The sequence below is a fragment of the Felis catus genome, chromosome B3 (assembly GCF_018350175.1).
Source record: "Felis catus isolate Fca126 chromosome B3, F.catus_Fca126_mat1.0, whole genome shotgun sequence".
Taxonomy (NCBI): Eukaryota; Metazoa; Chordata; class Mammalia; order Carnivora; family Felidae; genus Felis; species Felis catus.
In genome coordinates this window covers 93,160,374-93,169,773 of record NC_058373.1, presented here as the reverse complement: position 1 = coordinate 93,169,773, position 9,400 = coordinate 93,160,374, and the positions used below count along the sequence as shown (strand labels likewise).

Here is a 9,400-nt window from a genome sequence, read left to right as displayed (position 1 = left end):
CTTAGCTCAGGTTTGTGCCATTTAATACAGAAATTTGCATTAGAAGGCTATTACCACCCACTCTGGTTCTTATGCTAGTTTTATTATAAGTCATTGGAGGAGCATTAAATCAATATATGTATTTTACCGCATTTGTTATTATAATACTCTTACCACTAATGGTTTCTATCGATAGAATTAAGAAAAATCAATGAATACTATTTAAAAATGTTACACTAATTTTTCTATTGGGAATAACAGAGTTCAATGGTGGTCAGTGTAGGGAAACATGGTTTCTTTGCAGGATTCTAGACAAAGTCCATGCTGCAATTCAAATAGGAGAAAGCCAGTTTAGAATTTGGAATTTGTCCTTTTGTTGATAAAATAGAAGAGTGGTTGCCTGTACTGGCCAAACTTCAGAATAATTTGTGGAATTAAAAAACATATGGATATATTACTTAGCTATAAAAAGAATGAAATTTTGTCATTTGCAACAACATGGATGGACTTAGAGAGTATTATGCTAAGTGAAATAAGTGAGACAGAGAAAAACAAATACCATATGATTTCACTTATATGTGCAACCTAAAAAACAAAACTAACAAATAAATAAAAAGCAGAAATGTTCATAAACAGAGAACAAACTGATGGTTGCCAGATGGGAGGGAAGTGGGGGTGGGGAATGGGTAAAATGGGTGAAGGGGAATTGGAGATACAGACTTCCAGTTATGGAATGAATAGGTCAGAAGGATAAAAAGTACAGCATGGGAAATATAGTCAGTAGTATCATAATAGCATTGTATGGTGACAGATGGTAGCTACAAATGTGGTGAGCATAACTGTAGATTTGTCAATTACCATGTTGTACACCAGAAACTAACGTAACATTTTTGTATCAACTAAAATTTTATTTTATTTTATTTTATTTTATTTTATTTTATTTTATTTTACTTAAAGCTTATTTATTTATTTTGAAAGAGTCAGAGACAGTGCAAGTTGGGGAGGGGCAGAGACAGAGGGAGAGAGAGAGAATCCCAAGTAGGCTCCTTGCCGCCAGCACAGAGCCCAAGGCAAGGCTTGATACCCATGAAACCACAAGATCATGACCTGAGCAGAAACCAAGAGTCAGACACTTAACTGACTGAGCCACCTAGATGCCGCTCAAGTATACTTAAACATTTTTTTAATTAATTAATTCATTTTGAGAGAGACAGCATGAGTAGGGGAAGGGCAGAGAGAGAGAGAGAGAGAGAGAGAGAGAGAGAGAGAGAGAGAGAGAATTCAAAGCAGGCTCTGCATCATGAGCACACAGCCTAATGCGGGACTTGAACCAACAAAACGTGAGATCATGACCTGAGCTGAAGCCAAGAGTTGGACGCTTAACTGACTGAGCCATCCAGGTGCCTTTCAACTAAACTTAAATTTTTAAAAAAAGTTGCAAATACTGAACTTGTTCCCAACTACTTTAAAAAAAACCTGGCGATGTGAGAATTCTACTCCTGAAGATTCTGAAACAGTAGGTTTGGGTGAGGCCTAGAAATATGTATTTTAAAAAAAGCTTTCCAGGTAATTCTGCTTATTTTCTGGTTTGAGAACCACACACAGATAGAATATACATATTAACTAGTAAGAAGGGTTCACTCGAAACAAGACTGTATTAGTCTCAGGACTCTTGGTTACAAGCAAATGTCAGAAATCCAAACAAGCTTGAGCAAAATGGGATTTACTGGCTTACATAACTGGGAAATTCAGGCTGGAACTGTCAGGAGTGCTCCATGGCACCATGCAGGGGCACAGATGATATCATTAGTTCTCTCTCTCTCTCCTTTCTTCTTCTCTCAGCTCTACCAACAGGTCCTTCCATGGTGGGAAAGGTTACTTCTGACAGCAGTAAGCTCTCATTTTTATTGTTCTTGACTCAAAAGAAGGAGACCTTCCATTTCCTAGTATTCTCATATGGGATGGACTTGGCCTTGCTTAGCTTAGGTAAGAGGAGGATGGTCATGTGATTAGCCAGAGGTCAGTCAGAGCCCTGGAATTTTTTTATTAGAACCATATAGGATGAAGAAAGGGAAGTTTTCCAGTGGAAAAAGGTATATTGGGGAGAGAAAAACACAGATATCCTCTACTGAGGTTTACCTATATGAATAAATGTAAAGACCTCTGGCGGTACAACATTAAGCATTTAATCAGGTATGCAAAGCTATTGGGGTCACAGAATTTCAAACGGAAACATCTGTTCTAGTTATTGTACAGGGTAAGTATAGGATATACTTGTTATAATTTGAAAAACATATCTTTTCTTAACCATGATTTTCATGGATTTTGTAGGACAGCTTCCTAAAATGACTTCCAATGATTTCCACCTCTTGGTGTTCACATCCTTGTGTAATCCTATTTCCTTGTGTGGGCTATAACTAATGACTTGCTTCTAATGAATAGAATATGCAAAAGTGGTGGGATGTCACTTCTAAGATTAGATAATAAAAGACTATAAGTTCCATATTATGGACATTTTCTTCCCTTTTTGACTTGCTTACCTTGATGAGGCAAGCTACATGTTAGAAAGGTCCAAGTAGCAAGAAATTGAGTACAGCCTCTGGTCAATAACCACATGAATTGGCTTAGATGCACATTCTTCCTCAATGAAGCCTTGAGATGACTATGGCCCCACTCAACACCTTGACTGCTGTCTGTGAGAGATGTTGAGCCTCAGGACCAAGCTAAGCTGTGCCCAGAATCCTGACCCAATGAAATTGTGAGATAATAAATGTTGTTTTAAGCCACTAATTTTTGGATAATTTGTTATGTAGCAATAGGTAACAAATACAATGTGAGACTTAAAAACTTATTATTCAATAGCCATTATTCATGGATTATTGGGACACGGTAGAGCACACTTGTGCTCTTAGACCTGGGTTCTGGGTATCTAATGCTAGCTGCTGAGTTGTTGCATTTTTCCTTGAGCCTCCTGTAGTTAGATCTGGATTTCTGTATTTCCTTTGCATTTACTGCCTTCTAAATCATATTGCTTCCCACCACACATATTAATTCAGTCCAGGGCTAGGACTAGAAGCAAGTGAGAGGCTTGGCACAAAATTGAGGAGGCCCTAGGTACCACACTTGGCTCACCCTGGTGCCAGTCCCGATTGAGCCAATAGTGCTGGTTTTATGTCTTGGTTCCAACTATTATGAAGTTATTTGTTTACCTGTGATGGTGTTCTAATGCTTCTCTAGAAATTGGGCTTTGTCCTATGCCCAAGCCTAGGTGGATACCCAGTGTGTGGGTATGTCTTTGTGTGTGGCAGTTATGTGGCTTATGTTTGTATAAATCTGTTTTTCCACACTTTCTGCCCTCTGTTTATCCCTTTCTTAGCATCCCCTCCCCAAGGAGGAAAAGTTGACAATCTGGTTAACTAGGGCCTATGACATTTATTGGAGTCTGCATTACTAGCAGGCAGGTTACTGTGCTTTAAATGTCAGTACCTAAAGTGGTGTCCTATTTTGTTTTTCTTATCTTCGTGTGGTAAGCACAGCCAAGCAGGTCCTATCTTTTTCTTTTTTTAATGTTTATTTATTTATTTTGAGAGAGAGAGAGAGAGAGAGAGAGAGAGGGAGAGAGAGAGAGAGAGAGAGAGAGAGAAAGCACACACATGTGAGTGAGGGAGAGAGAGAGAGAGAGAGAGGGAATCCCAAGCAGGTTCTGCACTGTCAGTGCAAAGCCCAATCCAGGGCTCAATCCCACAAACCTGGGATCATGACCTGAGCCAAAAATCAAGAGTCAAATGCTTAACCAACAGAGCCACCCAGGTGCTCCAGGTTTTATCTTCTTAATATAGGTCAGGCAGTTTCCTCTTCTTTTGCATTTTGCGTTGTCTTGTTGAGCTGTCTAGACAGGATTGTCTGTCTCTTCGTCTTTTCCGACACTTTCCATGCCTGTAAGTGGGTAGTTATAGCTGGGCCAGTTCTGTTTTCCCTTCAGAACTTGCCATTTTTTATTTAGGGGAGGAGATAGGAAGCCCTATTTAGGCCTTCAGGGCTAAACCATATTCTTCCATCCAGCTTCTGTCAGACCTCAGCTTGGGAGTTATTGGGTGCTGGTTTGGATGTTAATAAAGTGACAAATTCCCCACTGGTTACTGTTCTTGACTATAGTTCTCTTGCTTGAAAAATATGCAGGCAGGAGAGGTGAGTGGTAGGGCAGGATCTGAGCTTAATAAGAGCTTAATGTCATCCAAGCCTCACCTTGCATTCGTAAATATTGTAATATAATGTTATAATAATGTTCACTGTGAAGCTGAGTGACTAAACAGAGAGCCTGGAATTTGGAGTCAAAGTGCTAGGTGGGAAGACTTCGGCTTTTGTGTGATATACAGCAGCTGACTTAAATTGTTGCAGCCCAGCTGCAGATGGTATTATTGGCATGGGGCCGTTGCCAGGATTTGGCAAGGAAAAGGGTTCATATTGCGGTCAGAACAGGTTTTAGTGAGACAGAAGCTTCGCGAATAGGGGTCTGGTCTTGTTAGGAGAGAATATGTCCTTGGAAGAACCTCTTTAGATATTTGTAGACTTGCAGAGACAGCTTCAAAATGTTATGAGCAGAGTACATAGGGAAAGGGTAAACTCTTTCTGGGGCCAAAGAAAACTAACCTCAAAATGGCAGAGCTTTGGTGCTCAGGTCCTTTAGGACTGTATTTTGCAATTAGGCAGCACTCATTTTGTGTTGCTGGTCTTTCAGCAAGGGCAACTTTTGTTCCCCAGAGAAGAACAGGTTCTTTTGCAGTGGGAAACTCAATGATAGCAAGGGATTATAATTTATTTGGATTTTTATTTTTTATTTGCATTTTTTAACATTAATTTACTTTGAGAGGGACAGAGACAACATGAGTGAGGGAGGGTAAGAGAGAGGGAGAGAGAATTGCAAGCAGGCTCCATACTATCAGTGCAGAGCCTGATGCGGGACTTGAACCTATGAAACCTTGAGATCATGACCTGAGCTGAAACTGAGAGTCAGACACTCAACCCACTGAGCCACCCAGGTGCCCCTGGATTTTTTTTTTTAATTTTTAAATTTATTTTTATTATTTTTTAAAATGTTTACTTATTTTTGAGAAAGAGAGACAGAACGTGAGCTGGGGAGAGGCAGAGAGAGAGAGGGAGACACAGAATCCGAAGCAGGCTCCAGGCTCTGAGCTGTAAGCAGAGTCCAGTGCAGGACTCGAGCTCACGAACCCGTGAGATCGTGACCTGAGCCGAAGTTGGATGCTTAACTGACTGAGCCACCCAGGGCCCCCTGGATTTTTATTTTTTGATGGTGCCCTTGGAGAAGTGAAGATTGACCAAGACCTCAGGAATTTAAAAAACTGAGGCAAACAAGTTTTAGTTTTAGTGAGAATCACTTGGCAGAGATTGCTGCTTCTCTTTGGACCCTCTGAGAATAAAAGAAGACAACAGCAACCTTACAGATTACGTGCACCTGGAGTTTCGGTAAGCCACAGATTTAATTATATTTAATTTCATAAGCTGTAGTCTCCAGATATTTAGCATGGACTGACCAGCATCCTGGTAAGATAGAAACCATGGAAAAATTTTCACTTTTCCTCCTTGCTTTTTCTGTCTATCCTCTTTTTCTCAGATACCATTCAATCTCTATTATGATTCATGGCAGGAGACAGCAATGTGGGAAACTTTGTTTTGTCTGGGAAATGCCACTGGGACAGTTATCACATTTGATCCTAAATTTTCACATGAATGGGGGAGTAACATTGATATTCATGTGTTTTACTGATATGTTGAAGTTGAGGATTGAGACACCTGAATGTTGAAGTTAGGATTAATTTAACTGTGGTGGTGCCAAGGAGCAACAGTCATTCTGGGTAAAGACCACTAGGCTGCAGCTGAGACCACTAGGCTGGGTAAAGACCACTAGGAAGGCAGCCAGGCCTCTGAGATTATCCTCTGGCTGACACTAAGCAGAATAAGAGATTGAGGGGGACAAACGGGAGCTCTGATTTCCTTGGGACTTTACTTTCTTCATATTTGGACTTAAATTCTCCCTGGGAACTTAATGAGGGGTGAGAATTAAGGGTGTATAAATTTAAACTTCCTAGTTAATTGGAACTTTTAAGATGATAAAGTGACCTTTATCTCTAGCAATATTTTTGGCTTTAAAGGCTATTTTTAACATTGATATAGTGATATACCAGCTTTCTGCTAGTGCTTGCATGATATATCTTTTTGCGTTCTGTTGTGGTTTTGACCTGTTTGCATCTTGTTTTTTAGATGTGTATCTTATAAACGCATAAAGTTGGGTTTTGTTTCTTTAATCCAATCAAACTAATTTTGTCTTTTAATAAGAATATCTACTTTACATTTAATACAGTTGCTGATAATGTCTTTAAATTGACTGTTGTATGTTTTCTATTTGTCCTACCTATTTATGTCTCTTTTCTCTACTTTCATGTTTTGGACTTACTATGTTGTTAGGCCAGTTTTTCCTTTGGTTGGAAGGTAGGCATCCTTTTCTATTCTTTTAGCAATTACCCTAGAAATAACAACACGTGTTTTTGACTCATCAAAGTCTAATGTTAATTTATGCTTTTACTTTCCTCCCAAATGATGTTAGGACCTTGGAGCACTTAACTCTCTCTTATTATTGATATTTTAATTCTCTCTGTATTTGAAACCTCATAAAATAATGTTTTATTATCATTGCTCTTTATGGTCAATATTCATTTAGATTCACCCACATATTTATCATTTTTATTGCTTTTTATTCCTTTACACTCTCTGCCCTTTCATTTGCTATTTTTTTAATTTTTTTATGCCCAAGGAACACTATAAAGTATGTGGCTGTTCACTCCATTGATTCCAAGAAGTTCTCTGGTAGCCAAGTGGTCTGGGGGAGGTTTGACCTTCTCTAGCATCCAGGTTTGGCTCCATTCTGTAGCAAGTAGGCCTCCGTAGCTCTGCCAAGCTTGTGAAGTGCTGCTTCCATGACCCAAGGTATAATGGGCAATTGGATCTGGGAGAGTTGTGGACTCAGGACCTGTGAGAGCTTCTATTTCTAGGAGAACCCACTATATGGCCAGCAATTGCTGCTCTGGTGGTGAATAACACAGGGCTGAGAAGAGCAGTTTCTTGTGTGAGAAGCTGGTAGACAATTTATTGCCATCATGAGTGGGTCTAGAGACTGCAAGAGGCTTGAGAGGAGGTTGCTGAAGCTTCATTGGTGAAGGAGTCTCTGGGGCACTAATGAGAATGCCTATAATATTGCAATTTGGATGGATTCTAGAGCCTTTTGTTGGGGGGGGGACATTAACTGTGGGCTAATTTGCAAATATTAGTATAAATGGGCTTAAGTGAAATGTGTAAATGAGGAATACGTTGTCCCTAGGACCCAAAAGCTGAAAGACATTGTGCATGCTGAGGTGGTCAATAGCTGTTTATTGACCATGTCTGGGATGCAGGAGTCCTTGATTTACTGAATACTTACTAGGAATTTAACTGAAGTAGTGGGGCTTTAGATTATGTGTGGGACAATGGCTCAGTCCCCTTTTCTGAGCTCCTTTGTGAGTAATGTCTCAAATTAGTGCTTCCAATGAATCTCTTCAGAGGAGATCATTGCAATCAATATAATGTCAATACTTGTGAATCAATGTAATGTCATACCTGTGATCCTTGAGAAAATTGAATATAGTTAAGATCTTGCTTGCAAAGATTGTGTGTGCTATTAAGGCTGTTGAAGTATCCCATGGGCAGCTGAGTAAAGATGTATTATTTCTTTTTGAGGTAAAGGCAAACTTCAGCTGAGAGGCTGTGGAAATAGTCACTGAATAGAACATATTAGTCAAATCTATAATAGCAAAATATTTATTAGTTGCTGATTGGATAGTCAATAATTTCAATAATATTGGGAATAGGAGCCTTGATGGGTGGGACCACAGAATTTAAGATTGTGCTAATGCACTGTGAGGCATCATTCATTCTTTCTAAGCTTAGGTGCAGGCAAAATTGGGCTATCAAATGAAAAAGCAGTGAGGATAATCATCCCTTCTCTAAATGGGTCATCTTCTATAAAGGATTTCAATCATTGAATATTTTAATTTACATTGGGCCATATTAACTTTTTTAATGGGGGTGGGGTGGGGAGAAGGTCTGTGGTATCCCATTTGTCAAATGTGAACAACTTAATTTTAATTTGTTACTCATTGAGTCAGAGCATCCGTACCCACTATGGTATATTTTAGGGCAATGATGTGGCTGTGTGGAATTTAGGCCATTGTTCCAATGGTTAAGATGAGGCATACCTATTTGTCCCCTATTTTATATTTAACTCCCTAGGAGTATAGGGGGTACCATGTTTAAATACAGTGGGATCCCTAATATTGGGTCCATGAAGTTTGACAGTTGGTACGCTTTATCAGATACTGAAGTTAATTCAGAACCTGTTATAAGTGCAAAAGCTAACCAATGCCCTTTTATCTTTCACTGTATAAATTCTTTAAGTAAATTTTGAATTTTCATTTGGATCAAATTGTGGACCTCTGTTTCACCCTTTTGTTTGTTTCTTCCCCCTGCATTCAGGCTTCTTGATTTTTTTTTTCTTCTTTTCTTTCTCTGTATGTGTTGGGGGTGGGGGAGGAGGGAGAGAGGGAGGAAGAGGAGAGAGAGAGAGACATTACTGAATAGAGTTCAAGAGTGCATAGGGTCCTCTATCCTCTTATTTATAAATGTATTTTTCTAGAGAGCCTCACATCAGTTTCATCATGGTCAGAAGATTGCTCTGTGGCAATGATTGTTTTTGGGGGCTTAAGGACCCCAGACTTACATCAGGTTTGAATGTGCCACAAGGGTGCCATGGGTGTTTTTCATACATATAACCTTGAGGATTCAGATCTTAGGTACGATGGAGGCATATGCAGCATAGCAACAGAAGGATTTAGAAATCTTGGTAAGCTGTCTGCTCTTAGGAGTGAGGGCCTCAGCATACTACTCAATGGCTGCTTTTTTTTCCCTCTTCCCTCTCTCCCTGTCTCCCATTCACCCACTCTTCCTCCATTTCTTACTACCTAATGACTATTCTTTCATGAGTGACCACTGATGGACTTGTATCTTGTGCAGGCTATAGTCTTTCCTTTGAATACTTAATACATTGGGGGCAGTGCCTGGTGAGATACAACCAATTGGTTATAGGGTAAGAGTCTTTACCCAGAGCGTAGCATCAATCACAGCTTCATTCTAAGACAATACAGAGGTCTGGACTAAGATCTAGTATTTAAATAAATATTTGATATTTGGCACGGAAAGGACTACAGTATGTTTTTCCTATCTTTCTTCACCCTCACCCTGGGAGTGGACACTATCACCCAGGGAACAGAGGGTATGGAGATGAGGAGGGAAAAGCTGGGACTATAAACTC

The 9,400-nt window shown here is 39.6% G+C and overlaps 1 long non-coding RNA gene across 1 annotated transcript in view; it reads left to right on the top strand.

The window, feature by feature from the left end:
- Positions 1-5,169: 5,169 nt before the first annotated feature.
- Positions 5,170-9,400, top strand: part of LOC123386061 — a 106,866-nt gene continuing 102,635 nt past the window's right edge. Inside the window, exon 1 of the long non-coding RNA XR_006599563.1 lies at positions 5,170-5,466. This is a non-coding gene — a long non-coding RNA (uncharacterized LOC123386061). The remainder of the gene's footprint in view (positions 5,467-9,400) is intronic.